Source organism: Erpetoichthys calabaricus, chromosome 7 (assembly GCF_900747795.2).
Source record: "Erpetoichthys calabaricus chromosome 7, fErpCal1.3, whole genome shotgun sequence".
Lineage (NCBI taxonomy): Eukaryota > Metazoa > Chordata > Cladistia > Polypteriformes > Polypteridae > Erpetoichthys > Erpetoichthys calabaricus.
Window position 1 is genome coordinate 43,277,964 of NC_041400.2, and position 25,845 is coordinate 43,303,808.

At 37.4% G+C, this 25,845-nt stretch overlaps 1 protein-coding gene across 2 annotated transcripts in view; it reads left to right on the forward strand.

The window, feature by feature from the left end:
- The window catches only part of LOC114654324 (receptor-type tyrosine-protein phosphatase delta), a 2,007,901-nt gene that overhangs the window by 627,949 nt on the left and 1,354,107 nt on the right, over positions 1 to 25,845 (forward strand). The window lies entirely within an intron of this gene.

The window sequence follows — 25,845 nt, forward strand, 5'->3', positions numbered from 1 at the left end:
ATGATCCAAGAATTGCTCTTAATGTATTAACGCATTAATTCACCTTTTTTTTTGCCAAAATGCTGTTCTAGTGATACAGCTGTAAGCATTTTAGTGAGCCAACCTTATAAAATGTATTCCAAGGCCTCTGACCTTGTTTTAACTGCATCAAAAAGGCCAGTCACTTCAGAACTTATTTGGCCATAATGGATGTGTTGATATCCCACTTTTTGAGCAGAGATGTGTCTGTCACCTCTTCAACCTGGCCATTAAGGTAGAAAGGTGAAAGTGTTTGTTTTCATCACTGAAAGTTCATTGCTAGCTCTTTTGTTTTATTGTTATATGAAAATTGGCATATGTTTCTGCATAACCTGTTCACTTTCCACATTTATGGGCATTGTATAATTAAAGATAAGTGGTTAAAAAGTAATTGTGAACTGGACCTTTTTTTATAATGAAAAAAGGCACAAACCCTAGAATCACAACTGTGATGTATTAAATAAAGGGAATCTGAAAACATGTGCTTGGTGTTTGTACATGTTGAGGAATATCAAGAAGTGCTCTAGACACCACATCCTCAAATTATTTAATTTGCTCCTTCATCAAACTGATGGCTTCATTAAAATAGATATCACAGTGACAGGTCTGTTTACTTATTGGCGCAACATAAGATGCATGTCTTTGGAGTGGATATTATAGTAGTTCTCAAGATATGGAACTTTTCTGTTCTGTTCTGATTTAAAAGATCTGTAAAAATTATGAATCACCTGGCTAACACTTGGTTTCAGAGCAGTTGTTGAATTACAATCAGACCCAAGGCCCTGACACTTTCTTGTGTTTCCATATACTGCTGATAGACCATCGTTCATCAGGCGTCTGAATGACACAGTGTAGCTATAAGCATTTGTCTGGTTGTCTAAAGGCAGTTTGTTGCTTCATTATATTTTGTGCATGAAAGCTACTGTTTTAGTTTGTCTTGAAGTGAGGGACAGTATTGTTTACCTTTTAGTCAGTAATTCAAAAAATGACTTGCCAAACACTTTGACTATCATATAATGCTTATCTTAATTCATTACTTTTTCATTTATTGAGTTTTTACCTACTGGATGTTGAAAGTACATTTACTGGTTGTCAAATAAGAATCAATTCCTAGTCTGACACTTCTGTTTTTAATTCCAATAAAGGTATATTATTATTATTATTATTATTGTTTCTGTTTATCCAGGACAACTTGTAATCATGCTAATGTTTGTATTTGAAGTTCAGCCAGGTGTTCAAATGCCATTTTTATGTCTATTTTGGTCATTGTTTATGTTAACATTGTTCATTATTTAGTTTCTTTATATTTAAGCTTCTTTTATTATTTGCCATGTGTATTGTGGGTGGTCCTCCAAAAGGTGACCACAATCACCATCAAGGGCCTGCCCACAGCCCTTTAAAGGTGGGGACAACCCACAGTTCTTTGTGGTTCATTGTGATTGTACTTGTGGAGTTGTTAAGTTTCTGTTGTGATTTTCTGTACTTTGTGGTTTAATGAATTAATTTGAACCTGTACTGTTTTTGTGATTTTGACTTTTGGTTTTCAGATTGGGACAATATTCGCTTTTGGAATTGCCTTTTGAAGGCATTGCCTTCTGGGACTTTTGCTCAGGGCTTATTTTTATTTATGTTGCTCTTTCTGAGTGGCTAGCTGGGCTTTGACTGTAATTCTTTGCCTAGTGGGCATTTTGAGTTATTGTTTGGGACTTCAATGCCTGGGAACTGTCAAGTTGAAAACAAAAATATTTGTAAGAATAACTTCATGGTTCACACATAAGAACCTGCCTACACACACACATACATATATATATTGTGATGGATGGCCGGCAGCTCAACCCAGCCCCTAAAGTGGAAGGATGGGGAAGGCAGCTTTTTCAGGACACTGCCTCCCCCAAAACGCTAGATGGCAGCTCCCCTGGAGTGTAGCTGTGCCCTGGATTCCCACAGGGCATCATGGGACTTGGAGTCCAGTTTCTCAGTCCTGTTGGGTGCCGTGGGTGCCACCAGGGGGAGCTATTAAAGGACCTGGGGAATCATGCTTCCCTTACAGCCTGGAAGTGCTTTGAAGTCATGAGGATGGAAGCCCCACAGTACTTCCGGGCTGATTAAAGACTTGGGATTCTCCATCTGACCCGGAAGTGTTGGGAAGTCACGTGGGAGGAAGAGTAGGAGCACTTCCAGGTCAAGAACTGTATAAAGGATTAGTGGAGACCCAGCAAGCGATCTGGAGTTGGGAGGTAGTTGACAGAGCTTGCTGGGAGGTGTGGAGGAGAAAATTGCATTAATTGTTATTGGTTTATTTGTGTATGGTGGCTGTGGTGCTTAAAAGGCACTTTGAAGGTAGACGAATAATTAAAAGATCTTCTTATTGCTTTTACCCTGTGTCTGCGTATCTGTCTATTGGGTTCACGGGGCAACAGCGACCCCTAGCGTTCTTACAATATATATATATATATATATATATATATATATATATATATATATATATATATATTGTGGAACGAGCCCCAGCCACAGACAGACAGACAACGGTTTGTCACCCAACACACACATTTTTATTGCTGTCCAATATTTACAAGGGTGCACAACCCAGTGCCTCCAGCACCAATCCCCCAAAGTCCAGGCCTCTCTCTCCAGTGCCTGCTTCCTTCAGGCCGCCTCCACTCTTCTCCAACAAGACTTCGTCCACTCCTCGCCCAACTCCAGTCACTGTCTGAAGGGAGACGGCCCCTTTTATGTACACCCGGATGGGATCCAGGTGCTTTCCGAAACTCCCCTGTGTGGCAGAAGTGCCGGCTGCGCACCCAGAAGGACTTCGGGTGTCCCCATTCTTCTTCCCCCAAGCACTTCCGGGTCTGGCGGAAGTGCTGAGATCCAGGGCTTTCTTGGCACCGGGGCGCCCCCTGCTGGTGACCACGGGCCCCTACAAGGTTGGGCTTCCAAGCTATGCACCTGTGGTCCCCAACAAAACCAGGGGGGTCGCCCTCTCGTGGTCTGGAGGAGGTGCAAGCCTTCCTCCGGTCCTCTCAGGCGTCCCGTCTGGGTACCACCCCCAGCGGCCTGCTACAATATATATATAGCTAAACTGAGCAATGCTGGTTTGAAAGGCCTGGTTTTCTGCACATTTGCTTTAAAGTTATTTAATGCTTAAAGATTTTAAATTTAGGATATTTCTGGATATCCATAACTGTTATCTTCAATAAACATATGCAAAATTTCAATGGGTATCCATATTACTAACCGAGAATGCTAAACCGGATGATGGACGCAGGCACATCCGGCAATGGGCCGAAGCTGCAAAAAGACGTACTGCGCAGGCGCAAAAAGAGTCCGCGAGAGTCGGCTGAGGAGCCGAGAAAGGCGGACAAAAGAGGGCGAGAGAGGCGGATGAGGGTCCGCGAGAGGCGCAGGCGCAAAAAGAGTCCGCGAGAGTCGGAGAAAGGCGGACAAAAGAGGGCGACAAAGGCGGATGAGGGGCCGCGAGAGGCGGACGAGACCACAGAAAAAAGGAGTGAGCACATACAAAAAGTAGTCACAGAAATGAGGCGCAACAAACACCGAAAAAAGGAAAAGGCACATAAAAAAGTAGTCAAACGCGGGCAAAGCACGAAACACATTGCACACGAAACTAAACACACCAAAAAAAAAGAACAGACGAGCTCACAACAGCAGGGCACGACCACACACCCCCCCCCCCCCCCAACCCCCCCCACCCTACAGGCACTGGACAGGACGGGACGGGACGGGACACACACCAAGAGGGGGATTCAACAAGCCCATGGAAGACAAAAAAAAAGAACACAAAACCACCCCACAGACCCTACATGCAAGGGACGGGACACACACAAAGAGGGGGATTCAAACAAGACACAGGAACACAAAAAGAAAGAAGACGCTCGCGCAACAACAATCCCCCCCACACATCCATAAGAAGTGACACCCAAAGCCACATATTCTAAAGTGAACGTCAACACTTTCACAATAGGCAGCATAGGTGTCGGCATAGGTGTCAGCATAGGTGGATGTCCTTTCAATAAAGCACTATTAACCGTTCAACTGCAGAAAAGGATACATATTAACAGTGAGTGCGATCCTCCTTATTACTTATCCATATTTCGCATGCTGAGAAAGAAACAAGTCATGAATACACGGTCACGGGTACAAAACGATTCGCGTGTCAAAGTGCTGCATCGAAAGAAGCACGATTTCAAACTGAAAGAGCTCGCGTATCACACATACAAAAAAGGGAGCGAAGAGACAGAATAAATGAACGGAGACGTGTACAACGCGCAAATGAACTGACAGAAAAAAAAAAGCAAGACGCGAAAAGCACAAAGCTCAAATGACCGACATACAAAAATGGACAAGGCTCGATACAAACAATGCACTGCGTAGACTGAAACGGACTTTGCGCAAAGCGGAGGCGAAGAAAAAAAAAGAAAAAAATAGCGCGTCACAAATAATGGACATGCAACAAAAAGGCAATCAAACGCAAAAAGCAAAACATGCCCGTCGCGGACATCAACGCCACACACCTGTTAAACGCTTACGCCAAATGGCTGAAAACGCCTTCAATAAGGAATCCACTATTGATGAAAATTCATTGGGATTAATGAATGTCATTTGCAATCATTGTCATTCACTTAACTTCACAGAAGAAACAACTGGCAATACAAATAATGAATTTACACGTTGTTGTCAAAAAGGTCAGATTAGACTGCCTCCTTTACATTCATATCCTGAATATCTAAAGAGGCTTCTAACTAACGATGTGCCTGAAAGTAAAAACTTTATGAACTGCATTACATCCTACAATAGTTCATTTGCTTTTGCATCTACCGGAGTACATATCAGGCCACCAAAAGGTAATGGCCCATACTGCTTTCGCATATGTGGACAAATATTGCATCGCATTGGAACAGTGCACCCTGAAACACATCAACAACGCAAATATGCACAAATCTACATCCTAGATATCAACGCATGAACCTTCCTGAAAACAAACAATGCACGGAGCCTATAATGAGAAACGTCACTCATGTCATAAACAATCACCCATTAGCTAAGTCTATAAAAATGCTACATGAAGTTGAAAAGGAGGCAAATACAAAAGCAAATGCAGAAGGTATAGCGGCAACTACAATTGCTTTGGTCTTGATAAAGGACAAAGAACAAGATCCAAGACGATACAATCTGCCCGTCGTTAATGAAGTGGCAATTGTCTTTCAAAGTAAAGATGGTGAGCCTCCATTTCACAGAGATAAGAACAAGATCCAAGACGATACAATCTGCCCGTCGTTAATGAAGTGGCAATTGTCTTTCAAAGTAAAGATGGTGAGCCTCCATTTCACAGAGATATTGTTCTACATTTACGTCCTGATAAAAACAACACACCTACATTCCAACGCATACACATTTGCTTTCCGCTTCTTAATACTTTAACATACCCCATATTATTTCCAACTGGACAGGAAGGATGGAGTGCTACAATTTCAAGAATTAAAAAACAGCAGGCACAGAGACGATCACATGTATCCATGAAAGAATATTTCTCCTACAGACTCTCAGTAAGGGACGACTTTAATCCATTACTCAATGCAGGAAAGCTGACTCAACAATACATCGTTGACGTTTATGTTCGAGCGGAATCAAATGATCTGCAGTGGATAAAAAACAACCAGCCTTCACTTAGAGCCGATAAATACAAATCGCTGCTGGACTACATTAATCGGGATGCTGACGTCATGGAGCACATTCCAATAAAACATTAATATATGCCAAACACTCTATTTGTTATTTCTATGCGCATCATCCAAAGCTGCACACTATTCTATATCTAATTCATACATCTCACTCTTTGTCATGTCCCAACGCCAGGGGTTGGCGAGCGAAGCGAGCAGGGGGCGGAGCCCCCTAGTGTTATTCTAGTGAAGGAAGTAGTAATCTCTGGCATTCTTTTGGGTATCTCCTTGTAGTATTAGGTGGTAGGGTAGTCTCTCTAAATAGCAGCAAACCATTCATGCTTTATAAACCGTTAGTGAAAGAGAAGACCTGTCCACAAATCTGGGTAGCTCTGGAGGCACAAAATCGCTATCTTGGAGAAGAAATGCAGTTTAAATGTGAAAGTTACATTATGTTAAAAAGCACACTTTATACTGATTGTGCATATCCCTCAGGTTTTCCCAGGACTTCTTTTTATAATAGTTTCTTTCCATCTTTTTTGCAGAGCAAGCAAGGAATCTGTAAGGTGAAAGTGAGCAAAATGAGTAGGCTGTTGAAAGGACTTGCATGGTTTAGCAGGAATTTAAAACTAGAGAAATCTGTGTATCAGTTAGGAAAGCTAATCCATTTTATATGTCCAGTCATTTCACATGCTTTTAAGGAGTTTAAGTAACTCTTATTTCCTACATAATTTGAGCAAATTCTGTAGATAGCAGACAAATAGTAAGTGAGACTTGGGTATAAACAGAAATTCATTAAAGTTTTCTTTGAAGTTCATAATAAAGATACAAAGGGGATGGTGTTGTTCATTCATTTGGAAAGTATATTAGGGAAAACATTTATTGCTAAAAAGAAAAGAGAGGCTCTTACTGATGATCTATTATGCCCTATTGTTTTGGACGATAATGCATATATCCTTACTAACCAGCAGATGTGGAGCAGTGTGTTACTGTAAGGTGGTACAATAATATAAAAATAATGTGGCTCTGGCAATGTTATGCTGCTCCAGTATTTTATGATGGGATAATAATCAACACTATTAAAGCTATAGATGGAAATAAATAATGAACTCTTATTCAAAAAACAAAAAAACTCTTTCATTCCAAAACTATTCAGTTAGTGTTTGCAAAAACTTAGGACTCCGAAAGTTAAGAGTGCAGCACAAATGAGTAAATGTGCGATGAATTATTTAATTGAGATGGGACTCATATAACACAAACATTCTGAAATGCAGTTTTATGAGAACACTGTGTACTTCATTTTTGTGTTTTCTTATTCTACTTATTCCAAAGAACGGTTAAGATGAGTCAGAGCATATCCTGGCAGAATTAGGGACTGAGCAGAATTCATCTCTGGAGGAAAGGATTAGTTCATTGCAGGGCAAATTCACACACAAACACAGACTCACTCAGATCAGGCCAATTAAGAGTTGCTAGGGGTATTCGAAGTATCTTGCACACCCTGATAAATCCCATTCTGAGATTTGAACCCAAGACTCTACATTTGTGAAGGTTCAAGGCTAATAACTGCACCAAAACGAACCCCCCACTATGAGTTTATTTGTGATCAAACTGGCTTGTGATCCATTGACCTATTCAGTTTCTGTGTGAGTAGAAGATATTAAATTTAATAAGGCACAAAGCAGTATTTAACCTTGAATAAGATTATTCGCTCTAGATATTCTCTCCCTCACATCTCAAAGATACAAATTTTAGGGTAACTCATAATTCTGAATTGGTACATGAATGGGCCCTGCAGTGGACTTGCACCCCTCCCAAGTGTGGGTCATGCATGAGGCTTCGGCCTCCTGTAACCATTAGTTGAATTAAGCAAGTTTAAAACTGTCATTTATTTATTTATTCTTTCATGTAAATGTGTGGAACCGTTCTGATGCAGAATTCTAAATTTACATTTAAAGCAAGTACACCTTGTCAAATTGAAGTAACCTCACAGGAGTCTGTATTTTTTCTGTGAAAGCATGTATTCTTTTTTTTTTTAACTAATTCTAAGAAAGATTTCATCATAATACAAAACGGCATCAGTCACAGATGATCTGAAAGGTATTTTTCTACAAGCCATTTTTAGTGCTGTTTTCACAGAAATGTTGAGAAGCAGCTGTTTGCTTTCACGCTGCAACACATGCAGTGTGTTGCTGATTGCAAAAGAAAGCAAATTTAACTTTAATTGCTTACATGCGAAATCGGGAAAGTTCCCCTTCAACGTTTGTTTCTGAAACTCTGTGGATTAAATCTTTCTCACTTTATGGCAACTTTTCTGCTTCTACCAAAGATGGCCTTTTATTTACAGGTACAGTAGTTAAAGTCAAATTAAAGGTTTCTGAGTCTATTTCTAGGCCACCTAGAAAGACATCCTAACTAAAGTTCTCTTTATGTCTAAATGTTGGTTACATCATTCTTTTTCAGAGAGAGAAAGGTTAAAAAATGACTTGAAGTCAAAGAATATTCCTTTAGCTCATCTAAGTTTATATCCCATGTTTTGCTTTCACGTGTGGCAGTGATAACAGACTGAGAAGAAAACACCAGCATTTCTTTTTCTTAGCAGTGGTCTCTAGCAAATAAACAGTATGGCCCATAAGTAATATTGTAAGCGGTGAAGGAACAGGGACTAAACAAAACAAAATAGGAAACCCCTGTATTGGGGGAGAAATTACCTGACGTAAACTGATATGTCAAAATGCTTGTCCATTCATTACACCTACATGTGCTAGACAGGTCTTTACTTAATGATGTGAGGTTGGGTTTAGATGGATAGTGACATTTACATACATACACATTGTAATGAAAAGGGTGTCTAGTCCACCTAGAGAGACTGTGTAATGGAACACACAGAACTTGACCAAAGGTAGCTGAAGCTTTTAAGAAAGGTGAAAAGTTGAAATCTCAGAGTGCCAGAAATGTCTTGACCTACAGGTTCACAATGACTTAAATCTTTAAAAGACTCTCAACCACATTCTGATTGATTCATTGTGCTTTTGCTCATGATAACTCTTCTCAGCTCGACTACTTCAGTGGAATGGGATGCTCTCTGTTGTGAAAGGTGTCTGCATTCTTGCTGTGTAGTATGAACTGCACTTTCCAGTTTTCCTGCTTCAGATGTGAAATAAAGTGTGAGATTGTAAGTGTACAAATAAGAGATCCATCAGAAATCTTCTCAGCACCAAGGAACCCAGCTTACCAACAACATGTAGGGCAACACAGAGAACTCTAGTTGTTTAAATTCAGACTTAAGTGCCGTCACTGTTTATGTAAAGTTTGCTGTGTTTACCACATCCCAGAGAAGTTTGCGCTAGTTTAATCAGCTACTCTAAACTGAACTTCTCAACTGAGATTGTTCCCGCTATACACTCACTGCTACTGAGAAAGCATAGATCCACAAAGCAATAGATAGATAGATAGATAGATAGATAGATAGATAGATAGATAGATAGATAGATAGATAGATAGATACTTTATTAATCCCAATGGGAAATTCACAAGACAGAAACAAAAAGATGTCCTATCTATCTATCTATCTATCTATCTATCTATCTATCTATCTATCTATCTATCTATCTATCTATCTATCTATCTATCTATCTATCTATCTATCTATCTATCTATCTATCTATCTATCTATCTATCTATCTATCATTATTCAATTTCTATGCAGGACTTGTTTCACCAGTGTAGAGCAGTGGTCAGCCCGTCCTGTGCTCAAATGCCATACCTGCTCTCTGTCTACGTGGATGTTGCACTTTCTCCCTGTGCCTACATTGATATTTCTTCAGAAACTCTCTCTTTCTGCTCTCATCCCGAAAGCATGCTGTGTTATGTCAATTGGTGACACTAAACTGGTTATGAAATTATAGGTGTGTAAATGAATGGGCCCATTTTTGGTTCCTACATTGTACCTGATGCTGCTGGGACAGGCCCCGTACAGCCTCCAACTGGGAATATTACATGCTGTGTTATGTTAATTTTTATAATTAGGCTTCTATCGTCTTTTTGTATTGTTTTGTTTATGCTGTTATATTAATTTCCTGAATATATTCATTTACAAAGTTTTTTTTGAGGAACTCATGTTAAAACAAATTACGTATTTGAAATAATGTTTATTAGTGTAATTAGTTTTTACTTTTTCATTTTGTTTTTTGCCCATTTTGTTTAACTTTTTTTTTGGTATTCTTATCTTTAGTGTATTGCAGGATTTAACTCCCAAAGAAAATAAGCATATTTTGCTTTGAATATTTCTCTTTGCTTTTAATAAATAAAGCTGCTACCTTTCATGCCTTAAATTATGTACTGCAGCAGTTGCAGTTTGACCTGCAAATTAAAGTCACAAGCATATGATTTGAACCTCACACTGTGTATGTGGTTAGGATTAAGCTATCTTATTTCTTAGAACCTCTGGTGAATATCTGAGGGCTGAGGTGTTTCTTTTTACTCGTGATCTCTGTTAATTAGTGAGATCTAACACCTCCAGTGCCCAGCAGCTCAGCAAACATTTGCAAATTTATGTATTCTTTTAATTAGCACATTTTTGAAAAAGGCTGTTTGTAATGTCTTGCATATCAACTAAGTTTTTAACAACTATCTTGAGAACCAGCTCTTCTGGAAATAAACTTTGTAGAATAACCTATTTAGATAAGACACTTGAGGCATTCTTCCTTTCATATATAGTTTTTACTTAAACTGTACAAAAAAGTTACAGTTTACATTTACAGACATTTAGAAAATCATATTTGCATTTAAGGTGTTTGTCATATTAAAAGGCTGAATGAGCTATGAAGTGGTGCCCTTTTGACAGCAGTCTATCATTATGTATCTAATTTTATCTAATCTAATGGGGTATCTTTTTCATAATATTTTTATTTTACAACCAATATGTGATTGTAGTGGAGCCCATCTTGACAGAATTATTTGCAAAATAAGGACAATGCTGGTAGGGACACCACTATCTTTATTGAAGTGACTTGCAGATGACTAACGTGAAGTCACAGATGAACCAAACCTGCACATCTTTGGGCTGTGGGGTAAACAGGAGTGCCTGGATAAAATCAACACCATGAGAAGTACTACAATCATTATGCAGACAGCAGTCACGCCAGTATTTCAACCCAGGGCTCTGGTGGTATGAGGCAGAAATGCTAACCTGTGCACCACTATGGCACATTTCATTCTTCCTTTTTCTTTTTTTTAAAGCTCATGGAGCATTAGAAGATATTTCCAAAATTGTTGATTTTCCGTTTTGTAAGAACACTGTCAAAATGTTTTGAGGACCTGAGCAGATTGACATTCCTGAGGTCTTCATCTTTCTTTGTTTTCAGATATTGTATGATGGACACCAGTTGTTTTGGTTCATTTTGTATCAAGATACTGTGTTTGGCTGCTAATTAAGGAAAATGAAACAATTAAGTGATCTGAGTCTTCAAGAACAAGTCAATTAAAATTAGTTCAAAAGAAGGTAATTAGCAGCAAAAACAGGTCATTCATTAAGAAAAGGGTTAGAATAAAAACCTGCAGCCATGGTGGTCCTACAGGACCAGAGTTGGCAACCCTTGCTATGATACGTAGCGCAATGAGGGAAGTGGCAAAATCAACCGGAATGTTCAAGCAAATTATAGAAAAAAAACGATCTAAATCTGTTAGGTAATTCTCTCGTGAAAAGCGGACAGACAGACAGACATTGGATTTTATATATATAGAGGGGACAAATTCACAGCCATTCATTAAACTAAGCTGTAGAAGAAACTGGATGGCCTAGAAAAAACCTATGCAAAGACAAGAAGGATGTGCAAACTGTCAAATAAATTTCAATTCAAATTTCATTTCTAATATAATTAGGTCTTTCATCATTAGCATTTTTATTTGAAATTTTATTTGAATTTCTTTGTGTAATTTTTGCTATAAACATAAACAATTGAATGCAGTAATCCAGAAGAATCCAAAAATAGACTAAGTATGACCTGCAAAGGCTTGTATTATATTAATTAACTTTCCAATAAGTCTTTATTTTATGTAGCAACTTCTACAGATGGTACTGTCTCAGAGTGCTTTATAAAGAAAACACAATTGCAGTATCAGCTAGTGTTAACCATTGAGCTTCCTGTTTTAAAAAAATGTGGTAATTTACCTGAACCTATGTTAAAATAATATACTAAACTCAAAAATATGTTTTGTATTTATTTATACACTTTATATAGAGCACAAATGACATTTCCAAAAATCTGAATTTGTGTTTAGCAGGATTGAGGTGATTGTTTCTGTCCTATAAACCTAAAAAATCGATCCTTGTTTGTAGATCAAATGCAAAAAAATACACACCTTTCAAATGGAAATATGTTGGTATTCAATGTATAAATAGCACCAGATAACAAAGATTTTGCTTCCTGAACACTTTTGGGTGTATTTTACACCTTGCTGATCACAAATATCAGCTTTATATATTTTTTTATTATGTAATTTTTTTTTTGCAAATATGTATTTTCATGATCTCCTCTCCTATTATAAGTGTACATATTGTGGCCAGCAGAGGGCGCTCCAATCATTCCAACCCCGACACAGACAGACACATGTCTTGCCACACAGCACACCTTATTATAGTGGGAAAGCACTTTTCTTTCACTTCCTACAGTAGCACAGATCTCAAGCACAATGCAACCCAGTCTTTTCTTTACTTCCTTTTCTCTTCCTAATTCTGCCTCCACTCCTCCTCTGGCAAGCTTCATTCTCTTCCCCCCAACTGAGGTGGCTCCTTTTATGCTGATCCTGGGAGTGCTCCAGGTGGGTTGTTAGCTCGATCTGGAGTCACTCCCAGTTGTGGTGAAGGCCCAATATATAAGGGTTCTGCTACCTCCACAGCTCTTCCTGGCGGCATCCACGGAAACCAGCAGGACTGCAGCGAACTCCTATAAAGCCCTGTGGGAATCCAAGGTGCCGCTGCAATTGAGGGGTGCTGCAATGTAGTGCTCTGGGGGAGGCAGTGTGCTGTGCACGTCTACTCCCCTGGACCTTCCAATATATTGGCCTCCCAGCCGGGAAAGGGCCACAGCCTTCCATCACAATATACAATACAAAAACAACAACTGTAACATCTGTGGTGATCTAAAAAGTAGTGGCACTTCTGTTAGGAATGAAGCTTGGATATACCAAATACTATTGTTTCATCTGGGAATGGGACAGCCATGCTAAAGGGTCTTGTTACATTAAAAAAAATGGCTGCTCCATAAGCTTTTGGTTGCAGGGATGAAAAATGGCATATAAAGACACTTGTTAACCCATTAAAGATGTTTTTGCCTCCTCTTCATATAAATCTTGGACAAACAAGAGGGGTGAAGGATTTTGATATTTGAGACCGGCATTTCCATGATTAACTGTTTCCAAGATTAAGGAATGCATTTTTTTGGCCCACAAATCAGACACATTATAAATGATAACTGGTTTGAACATATGCTAGAGGGGCCATGTGGAGGGCATTCAAGGATGTTGTTGAGAATTTTTGTGACAACTACAGAGCACCAAACTACATCCAGCTGGTTGACAATATGCCTCAGGGATACAAAATCATTGAAGTGCAACATGTTGCTAAATGCTCAGAAGTTTTTATGGATGTTTGATCATCTGACCAGAGCTAAATTCCTCTAAAATGTCAGGTGATAGCAAAGGGCACCCATGTGGTATAGATTCAGTCCTGTTAAGAACAGGGTAAGACTCTAGAGGTGTCCAGCCCTTTAAGTGAATATTTGAGTTTAGGAGCAAAGAAGACATGGGGCCACCACAAGGAAGGAAACTAGTTTGAGATGTGGTTCAGGGGATTATCCTGGATGTGATCCCAGAGTGAAGTGTAAAGCAGCCGCTTGGCCAAAGGCTGTTTGAGATCTAAATTAGGCAGTGATTATTGTAAGTGCCCAGACTGTCAAGGAAGTGGTGTGGCCAGATCATGAGGTGAGATAAAGAGAAGGAGGGAGATTGTGTGAGGTAAATAAGAGAGATCTGACCAGTGCTTTAGCATTTGCTATGTTAGAGGACAAATTAACAAATTATCCCAAAAGATAAAGAGGGACTCAACCCCATGGTACTGCAGGTTAGGTTCATCCCTCCCTTTTGATCACTTCTCCCTTGTATAATGTTTGTGTTAATAAATCAGATCTTTTGGTTAAGTTATTTTTAGGATTAGGGTGGCATAAAGAGGTGCCCCTCTCACAATATATAGAAAAAGAACTAATTACCATGTAAATAACTTTAAAAAGAAATAACATGCTTTATTATAAATATTACAGTACCTATATAAAATATTTTATTCAATGAAGGACATCCAGAAAACTTTTTTATGTAACCAAAGGATAAATTAACTGGGAAAAGAAGACATATTTTATAATTAACAGTCAAAATTAAACTTCTGAAAGTTATAATTTTATGTAACATTCTGTTGTCAATAAAAAGGAATATTTCATTATCATTTTGGATCTTTTGTTAGGCCACAGAATGTGAACAAAGTAATTGATAAGGCACATTTCTGTGTCCAGTTTAAACTAGCAAGTCTCAAATGCCTACATGGATAATACAAATTTAGATTAAACAAAAATAAATGAAAAACTAGGTAAATAAAACAGTACATAAACTTTAATCTGTTTTAGATCTGAAATAATTAAACAAGAAAGCATATGCTTAATTAAAAGAAAAAGTAAATGAACAGGAAACAGAAGAAATAATATGTGATGGAACCCAATTAAAGCTGTAAACACTTTTATACAAAAAATAAAATAACGTAGTTAAGCATATGTTTAATTTGAATTATGGCTCTATGACACACCTTAAGCCTCAAATGACAGAATTAAAAAAAATGCTATGTGTTATTACTTGCTAAATAATTTTTCCCTGATTGCTTGATTCTAATTATACTACATCATTAAGATAAAGTAATCCTTTCAACTTTTTAGATGTTGGATAGTTTAATGAATGTTTGATCATTTGACACATTATATTTATTCTAGATGTTCTCTTTTAAGAGTTGCATGAATTAAAAGTTTATTGTGCATTTCTAACTCCGGTTTAAACTTCCTAATTGCAGCTATATCACTGATGATGTTTTGTAAAATAACTGCTGCTTGACATTATGATTCTTTGTATATGGTAGTTGCCGTATTCTCTTGACAAAAACAGACGGAAAAGAGACAATAGCATAAGCTAATATTGTAAATGGCATAGAAAAAGTGAGCAAATGCCTATAAAGATTACAAACACCACAAACATCATTTATTCCAATTAACAGTTTTGCAAACAGATTACATGTTAGTCAGGTAAATAACCAATACAAAACCTAAACTTTTCCAAAGTGTTTAAATAACAGAAAGCAAATAGTCATAAAAAAGTTAAAAATAAGAAGAACTACAGTGCAGAATAATATGATAAAGAGAGATCAACTTAGTACTTACATTTATGAGAGAAAAAGGGATAATTAGTAATTAGAAAGAAACATAGAAAGGACCAATTTGTAATTCATGAATAAAGAAAAGTCAGTTAAAACAAGTTTTGAGAAATTCAAGTGACCATTTGCTAAGAATTTTGTAATGGAGTTTTGAAACAGTAAGACCTCCAGCATCAGAAAATCTCGGCTGTCTAGCAAGCGTACATGGCATAAGCAGCAAAGACAAATACTGCTGAATGTAGGAGCAAATGGCTTTATGACACATTATCAGAATTTTAGTATGATTCAACATCTGACACAAAGTTAGCATATTAAGGCAAGGTGAGGGATAATCTGGTAAAAGTGTTTGGCTCATGTGAAGATTCAGAGTGTGTTGCAATCAGCTGATAGTTTTTGTGCAAAGGGCAGAGAATTGCAGCATTTTCCGAAAATCAAAGTACTTCAGTAAACAGGAGAGTTAGCTGTGTTTGGAACATGCTAGAGTGATTCTTTTGACTGTAGTCAAGATGTGGGATTCAATGCTTAGGCTGTTGTTATGTATGGATCAAAGGCTGTTTAGATCTTTCAGAACTGACCAGCATTCCACTAGAAATAGTGCAGTTTAACGCTGATATCACTAAGCCAAATTCATGGCAGAAACAATATTGACGATATTGAAAAGGAAAGCACAAGAGTAAGAGAACTTGCTTGCTACAGGGAATACAAGATGGCATGTCTAAGTCATAATGCATTGTATGCTCTAGACATATTTTCTCCTAGGTCACTGGTTTATACTTTTATTTGAATGTTAATTAAACTATTATTTGAATTATGCTCTTCAGAAGCTTATTGAAACAAGCCTTACATGCTGCACAACTTGTCGTCCATAGGTATCACATATTATCTAATAAAGTATCATACAGTGGGCAGAGAAACATGAACCATTCCTGAATGAAAAACCAGTCCATCACATGCCACATGTAGACACACTTATTCACTGGGTCAGTTACAACTTGCAATTCTATCTAGATTGTGCTTTTTCAGGACAATTAGAATGAAACCCTGCAAAAATGTGAAAAGCATGCAAATACCACACAGAAAGTGGCATAATATGCCATGACCTTAAACATTCCAACTTAATCCAATTCACTGTCACATAGTACCGGAACCTATCCTAGCAACATCATTCACAAGATAGGAAAATGCCTATTCTTACCCAAATTGGCCAAGTGTTGAATCAGCCATTAAATGAATACATGTCTTTGGAAATGTAGAAGGAAAACCAGTGTATCTGCAGGAAACCTGCACACTCCATGTGGACAACAACTACTGTATATCTGAATCCAGGACACAGCACTAAACACTGTGCCACCATGTATGTATGGCCCATCAATTTACCATAGTGCCTTTGCTATAGGTTCCTGTAATCAAATAACAAATATTCTTCTGCTAAATTATTGCATGCATTGCATATACTGTATTTTGCATACTATACTTTTAAAACTCTCATTTAAATAGTGTCTTTTAATACTGTAGAACATTGATGGCAAAACTTTCTTTTATGCAGATCTTTTCATACATACTTAGTTGACTTTTAAAGAAAAAGATGTTCTAGTTTTAATTTTTTTCTTGATATTGCAAATGTGCTTGTGTATTTCCCGCAGTCGAAGTAATCTCTGTTTCTACGGTGAATGTTCACTCAGATTTTTAGTGGGCTCAGCAAGTACAGCTGTACAGCAAAGATTGCTCCTTTTATTGGGAAGTATATTTCAAAATGACATTGAACTTTCCTGTTGTTATTAATGGCAGAATGTCATAATCACTCTGTTACTCTTCTAGCATACAGTATGATCACACTGAATCTTCTAGCATATGATCACACTGAATGGCCTATCAGATTAGGCTAACAGTACTTGGCATCACTGCTAGTGCTGCTGGATGGCTGTTTTCATAATCACAGTTGCAAGCAGCTTGCTAATATCATGATTTATTCCAAACTGAAATGCCTTTCTTTCATCATTTACATTTACTTGTACCTTTATTTACTTAGCAGACCATTTTATCTAAAGTGACTTACAAAAGATGTTAATACAACTGAGAAAACATCAGTCTGGTGGACTTTTTATAGGAACAAGTATTACAGGACAAGGTTGTAGTGAGGAGTCAAGCAAAATAACACCTTTTATTGGCTAACTAAAAAGATTACAATATGCAAGCTTTCGAGGCAACTCGGGTCCCTTCTTCATGCCTGAAGCCAATAAAAGGTGTTATTTTGCTTGACTCCTCACTGTATCCATAATGGCTAACACGGTACAACACTAAGGACAAGGTTGTAAATTTGATTATTATAAGTAAACTAAACAGAGCACATTTCCTTAGTTACAAGAGCCTATCAAAGCCATTATAAATTAAACAGATATTCCCAGGACAAGAGAGCCTTCAGCCACTGCTTATATATATTGAGGGAGTCTGCAGTCCTGTAGGCAGCTCATTCTACTAATTCAGAGCTAGACATGAAAAGGAGTCTGGATTGAAATTTGATGCCATGCAGTGGTAGCATCACCAGGCACCATTCACTAGCAAACCAGAGTGGGCGAGATGGCGCACGGGACCTCACCAGTGTTTCTATATACAGTACATAGATGTTAACCCATTGACTATTCTTTCGGCAGACATCAAGGTTTTTGAACTTAATATATCATGCTACAGGGAGCCAGTGCAGCAGCCTGAAAAGAGGATTGACACGTGCTTGGATGGTTGAATACCATCAACATCCAGCTGCATTTTGAATCATCTGCAGTGGGTTGGTAGCATATACGTGTACTCTTGCCGGTAGAGAGTTGCAGTTGTCCAAATGTGACAAGACCAAAACCTGGACCAGGAGCTGTGCAGCATACTCTGTCAGAGAATACATCTTCAAGTCTGAGAGAGGGTTGCAGCATGGTTGGTGAAATATAACTGGTCATCACTTGCCACACCAAGGTTTTGTACTGATTTGACAGGTGTCAGTAATGAGCTGAGCTGAACAGAGATTGAGTGTTGAATATACAGACTATTTGGAATAACAGGAAGTTACGTCTTTGCCAAGTTAACCTGGTGATGGTGAGATCCAGGTTGAGATATCAGCAAGATTCTAGCCAATATTGTGTGGTCCTGTGAAGGCGTATGTCATTGTTATAGCATTGTTATGAGAACCCATGGGACTGGATGATAGAGTGTAATGAGGTGGTGTACATAGAGGGGAGCAGAGGACCCATTACTGATCTTTGGGGCACCCCTTAGCTTGCCTAATACACACACACACACACAATGATAGTATCTACCTGAATGGTAGGATTCAGACAAACAGTTTCAGTAATGCCAGAGTCAGAGAGGGTTACAAGGAGGACCTGATGTTTGACATGTCAAAAGCATAGGAGAGATCTAGAAGGATGAGGACAAATTATATACTGGTAGGTCTCACCTGCCATAACGTATCGACTACAGTCAGTAGAGCTATCAACATTACCTGATTTTTCAGTACATGCTGTTCATTCAACCCCATAAAACACAACAGAAAACACGACATATGTGACTTAGACTTCATGTGCTGAATTTCATCTCCCTTCTTGTTTTTCACTTGATTCCTCAAGTGTAAAGCTATTTAAGTGACTTTTGTAAGACAAATTATTATTCAAGGACATATCAAAACAATTTTTTTCCTGATGGTAACTTTATTTACAATAAGTTTCAGTTTGGGTGCTGTGTATATTTTCCATATAATGATATGACAAGCAGCTGTAAGTTTCACTCTGGGTAGAGTTGATTGTGTCTGCTGATTCTTTCTCTTCTAAGTGACATGTTGCAAATGTTAATCGACTTTAACTGTATGTTCATATTAAATGCTGCTCATAACTACCTTCATATGCTGAAAATACAGTATGTTACTGGCAAGTTCACACTACATGCAGAGACTATGAACCAGTGAATGATCTTAATGTTCAAAAAGTGTGTATATTATGAATGGTGATACAGAAGCACCAGCGTTCCGAAAGGGTTGGAGAGTGTTTCTGGGAGGCCATAATGGATGGACAGTATAATGGAAGAAGCAACATGGCCAGGATGACTAATGATTCCTATCCCAGTTGGAGTATAGTGAACAGACTGGGAATGTTTTTCCCCCAACATGGGAGGTGGCAGTGCTTCTCTGGGTATGGGACCTGTAGTCTCAAAGGGCCATTCTGTTGGTGTCCCTAGGTACCACCAGAAGGTGCTGCTAATGGAAGCTCTGCTTATTTTGAGGAGCTTTTGTCTGATATGGAAGTGCTTCCCAAGGGCTACACCCTGGCACCGGAATTATTCCTGGGTCTTTTGTAAATTGATTTACCTCGCATCCATGTGGAGAGTCAGAGTCTGGAGGTGGAGGACAAAGCTTACCTGGAGGAGTAAAAGGAGAGGAAGGAAGAGAAATTAGGAGCAATTTTACTTGTATGAGTGCTTAAAAATAATCTGTGTGAAGGTATTTGTTGAAATAAAGTATTAATTGCGACCCAGGACTTGTGCTGGTGTCATTGCATTTGGGTAGTGCCTCCTACAGATCACTATACATATATATATATATATATATATCCTGACAGAAAACATGTGGCAAGTGTTGTGTTTTTTTCTGTTGTGTTCCCAGTTTCAGCAATCAAACATTAGACAATGAGCTTTGTTTTAATCCAGCAAAATTTCCTGATATGAATGGCTATGTGGTGTGTCTGTGCCTGTGTGTGTGTTCTGCTGAAGGTCTACTTGAGTTTGGTTTATGTATTGCATTCAGTGCTACCAGGGTGGATTTCTCACTTAACAAAGCCCTAAATCGTGACAAATGTCATATCTCTGCATACTGTACAAAACATTTTATTACATAAAAAGAATCAACCAGAGATATGAAAAAAATAATTCAAAGTGTTACTAAGAATATAAACTCAGAACTCTTATCATTATCATTACTGAATATTAGTATTGTATATTAAGAACAATAAACAAATGATAACTAATGATTAAAACAGCACATTTTTATTGATAAGACAAACTAATGATAGATAATTCATATGCAAGCACATTAGAAAAAGAGGACAATGGAGCTAACATGAATATATGATGGCAATGATTTACTAAGGCATTTTTGAAAGTTAACAAGTTAAAAAATGTTACATTTGGATATGTCCCTGGACTTTGTTAACATTGTTGAAAGGTAGAGCTTTTTATTTTTTATCTACTTCATCAAAGGACATTTAACATTTTTGTGTGTTAAAAATTTTTGTAATAATGAATCATATTCAAAAGTCACAGAATATAATTACATATATCAATAATGTACAATACATGCTTTTTAACAGAGTTTTATCTAATGTACAGTAGTTAAAAACAAAGCTCACTTCAGGATGTGGTAGCGGAAGTACTGTATATTCCATAGACACCCAATTCCTACTCAAATGATGTAAAAATGTACAGTTGTCAGTTCTTGGCTGTAGAGTATTTATGGCTAATAGTAGCTTACATTCCTTGAACAATACATTTCTGAGTACCCAATAGAGAGTTAAAATCTATTTTGCAATTTGGCCATATGTGAATAAGCTCATATGAGGTGAGAATGAGTTGCCAACTACATGAATGACTCTGCTAGAATTTAAATAACCTTATTGGGGATTTGTTTTGGCTTTGTTATGATTTCAGGCCCTAAAAAGTTCAAAAGGCTCTGAATCCTAAAATTATGCCTGAAATTCCAAATATGCCTTAATCCGCATCTCAAAATAATGCTGTGAGTTGAAATCATAAAAAAACCCTGGCTCAAGTAAAGCAAAAAACAATTATGAACTTTGCTAATGAAAAGGTTAAAAAAATTACTAGTAATTGATTTCAAACATAAACTACAGTATCACAATGTTGCTTTCTAAGAGGCAACCCAAAGGTGAAAAAAAAAACATGATCCAAGAAACAGTACACAAAACCAAACACAGCACTCAGCTTGGGATTATTAACATATAAAAAACAAAGATACAGACCAAAAGAAAACTGCAAAATTATTAAAACACAAAATTATCAAAACAGTTATATAACCATTTATGCCAAAATAAATCACGAAAAAACAACAAAATAGACTTAGATCAACGAAGCTAATATTAGGGACATGATGAAACCATGACAGTAGTCATTAGCGGATATCAGACAAGTAAAACAAAATACACAAGTTTAAATTACCTCTCTCAAGGTTAATTTGAAAGAGTAAATAATCAGTAATTGGTGTCAAGGAAAATGTTTCTTTGTGTTAGGATAGATGGTTTTCAAATGGAGCTTTTTGGAATTTAAGAAAATCAAACGGCATAGTGAAAATTGGTCCACTGGATTTCAGACAGACAGGCAGGCAGAAGAACACGATGATGACAATTGGTGCCTTCATGTTTTATGTAAACTTATGTAAAAATATTAACTTGTGCAGTTCATGGCTTATATTCTCCTGTCAGTGATGAAAAGAGAGTACACAAATGAATGTTGCTTCAGAGTACTGGGCCAGCAACATCAAAAATACTATAAACAGACAGCAAGTTAATGAAATCAAGTCAGTATGGTGCAATATGTTAAATACGTTGAAGTCTACAAAAGCAGTCAATTTGGTTCATTAAATAGATCAGGCCTAAAGGGTGACCCGTGATTACTTCACAATGAAACACAAAGCACTAAGCAGGCTATCTGTCAAAACAGTGGCGCCAATATTCTTTGCAGTTCGTACACTGTGAAGACATTCAGCGGAAAAAAACTGCTGCAAAGTATGCTTTAATATCACAAACGCAAGGTGCCTATGGCATTATAGAGTAATTCGAGTTCTAACATGAAGAGGTGCAATAGACTATGAAGATGTTTCACAGATTGAAAAAGATGTGTGAGTTTAGGCCACTGACGAGTCATTTTGGAACTTGTCAAAACAGTTTGCAAGTAGTTGGTAAAATCTAAAATGCATGCATTGGGATTCGCTTTTACGATCAGAGATAAAAGGCTACAAAAATTCACAAAACCAGAGAATTTCAGCAAAAACAGAGGATTTCAGTATGTCCATCAATATGTCCAATGTGATTATGTTGTATTCAGCCTCAAAAAACATTGCGCTTTAAAAAATAGGCAAAAAGACAAGTGGTGTTCTCGTCTAGCAACAGGTTATTCATAAAGTGAAGAAGATTTAAGACAAAGGCAGGTTTGAATCCAGTCTATGAAGGTTCAGACTGATGATTAATATTTAGTGTTTGGGTGAATGGCAGAACAGCATAAACTCTTGCAAACAGCAGGATAAAAATATGTAACAGATTTGAGAGTAGGTTAAATGGGGGAAGATTAAGAAATGTTAGAGTACGTATGAAGTAAACGTAACAAACACTAGGTGGGTTGTCACCATCGAAGAGGAGAGTGGAATAGGTTTGCCTTTTGCCAAGGTGAAGATAAATAATCTTTCATTACTCACTTAAATAACCCTTTAATTGATTACTGCTCAAAAAAGAAGTCGTCTGCTTTCCCCATAGAACTGTAAGGAAATGGTTGTACTGTCAGCTTGACAAATTGGTTTTCTGACAAAAGCTGACAGAATAGATTTGCTCTGCAGTGCTCTCATCTGGTAGTAGTAGAATCGCATGTTTGAGTTCAATGAGTCACAAGGCATTCATTTACTGTATGTACAAATAAACATAACATTGCTTGAACATTCATTGATCTTTGGCCCATCTTATAATTTACATATCATTAACCAATAACATTGTCTATATTATTCCAAAATTCTAGTTAGATGTTTTTACCTTGCATAAAATAGAAGATTGGTGTACCATCTTGTGTTGGTTCTTGCCATAAGGCCAATGCCGCCACAGGACTCAGACCTGGACTGAGTAGGTTTGAGAATGTTTTAAAGTTATAAAATGGATGAATGGATAAAATACTGGGAAGATTTGGAAATGTTATATTAATCATACCAGCATGTGTGAATTTTACTTACAGTATGATGTTTACTTCTCCATCTGTTTAGCATGAGTCTGTAACTCTAAGGTGGATTCCAAGTAAATGTAGTCACACTGAGTGCTGTTCACACTAACAGCTCACATGGTGGGATGTCTACATGTTGCTTCCTACTGCTATTGCAACATGCACCATATTGACTGCATAATGTTCCAAAAATAGTCTTATTTAGTAATTCATCACTTAAATTCTGCATGTCATAAAGTGAGTAACATTATACAGATTTTTGCTTATGAGTGATTATTTTAAGAACATATCAGGAGAACACAAAATTTTAGTAACTCACAATCAATGTGGCCAGGATATGGTCACATTAAGCTTTAATGTATGTTAATAAATACAATATATTTAATTGATCCACCTGTCCATTTTCACTTCTTCTGTAATCCATCCGAAGGTCATGGGGCAGGAGCCTATATATAATTGAATTAAAAATATTTTAAAAATTGTTCGGGGTAATTTTGATGTGTGCATGACGGGGCCCAGGAATATATTGATGCCATGTACAGAACTGGCTCCTGATTTGCATTTGATATTGTCAGGATTGGCATGGGCTGCCACTTGACCAGGATTCTGTAAGTTTGACATTGTTATTTTGCATTTTTAATGTAGTGTACACCTAGAAAATAAATTACAATTACCAAAAAATAATTTATGCAGTGCCTTGCAAAATATTTAAGCATAGATACTTTTACTATCATGCCCAGATTCTTTGTTATGTAGACACAGATATATGTCCTCTATCCAACTCTTGTTCTCCTATTATTACACTCACTTGGCCTGGAATGAGAGACAGCCTTACAGCCACGATGAACTTGCTACTTGGACTACCGATACTAACAGTACCAAGAATGGACTGCTTTTATGCTTCACTTTCCTTATTACAGGACATATTTTTTTTAATTTATACCCTAGATGGAAGAAGAGAGCGAACTCTAAATGCAAACCTGAGTAGCAAGTAATAAACTTTCATTAAGCAGTTATTTCTTTAGCATTGTTAAATATTCTTAATGTGCCAAAAGTTAAAGCAACTAAAAATAAATGGGTGTGGCAAAATCACACCATACAATCTGGAATACTATAATTTAGGAGCTGTCATGGATGACGCTGGCTGATACACCCATTGTGTGTGGCTTTCAGTCTCTTAAGGGTAAATTGTTGCATCACATGCCATGGGTCTCCTTGGTGGCTGTGTTCTTCCATCTTCCATCGTCTCCTACTTCCTGGTTCTCTCTGTTTTCTAAACATATTTTCACTTTAAACTGCTGACTTTTTAAAGCTTGACAGGTCCAAGGTGAATGCCCCTAGCCTCCCTGTGTTCAATGTCATTTGGATAGACCATATCAGTACATGCTCATGCATGCACAAAGATAACCATTGATTTGATAACTTTGCTTTTACACACGTGGAAGGTTCAGAAAATGACCATTTTACTATTTAAACTTCTGACCTTTCATCTTGCTAAACTGACTTTTTTACAGTAGTAAGTTTCATTTTGCAAATTTAGATAGTTTAGCTCTTCTGTGTGCTGCTTCTGCTAACACTTTCTCTTTATGTGGTTAAAACACAACAACAGCAACATTTATTTAGCACATTTTCAAACAAAGTGCTTTACATGTTGTCAAAGAGAAAAATCACAGGAATAAAAAAAACAAATAAGATTAGGAATGAATAATAAGGACTACATAACAAAGAACAAATAAATACATCTATATGATCTTATTAAACAGATAAATAACTAGTAGAAGAGTAGCATCCTTATATACAATATGATATTGGAAGTCTCCAAAGATAAGTCCAGTGATAGGGTCAGATGACCAGAGTGACAGAAAGAAAAAAACAGTTAAGCTGGTGAAAACAAAATCTGCAGGGGTTCTAAGGCCAAAAGACTGCCCAGCCTCCACTGGACTGTCTACGTAACATAAATGGGTTTAAATCATTCCTCATTGTTTCCAGGCTTCGTCTGACAGGAATCAATGAAGTCAGTCTTGTGGACGACTGGGGTGCCTGCCTTCATTCCATCTTCACAGGTGGCTGCACAGATCATTGATCAGGTGGTGGTGACGCAAATCACCACCACAGATAAACTGGAAAATACTGTACAACAGTGAAAAGCAGAGATTAGTAAAGATTGCAAATCCCTGAAGAATACGATAATTTTGAGCCTTTATAGTATACAACTAAAATGTAGCTACGAAAAAGCCAAATTTAAAAAATGGGCTTTTAGAAGTTTTTTAAAATGTTCCTCAGTATTATCCTGGTGTATCTCTATTTGTAACATATTCCAGATTTTAGGTACACAACAGCAAAAGGCTGCCTCATCACCAATATTATAAGCAGACCACAATCGTAAGATCTAGGGTAACGATTTGGACTGAAGAGTGACAAGCATTCCAAAATATAATTCAGGGCAAGATAATTTAAGACTTTTTAAACCATTAGTAATATTTTAAAGTCAATTCTAAATGACACAGGTAACCAATGTAACAACGCTCAAACTGGTGAGATGTGCTCTGGTTTTCTTTTTCAAGTTAAGATTCTTACTGCTGCATTCTGCACTAATTGCAACTGATTGATATCTTTCTTATGTAATCCTGTTAGGAATGCATTATGGTAATCTAGTCGAGTAAAAACAGACGTGTGAATTCATTTTTCAGTATCTGGTAATGTTTTAAGAGTTCT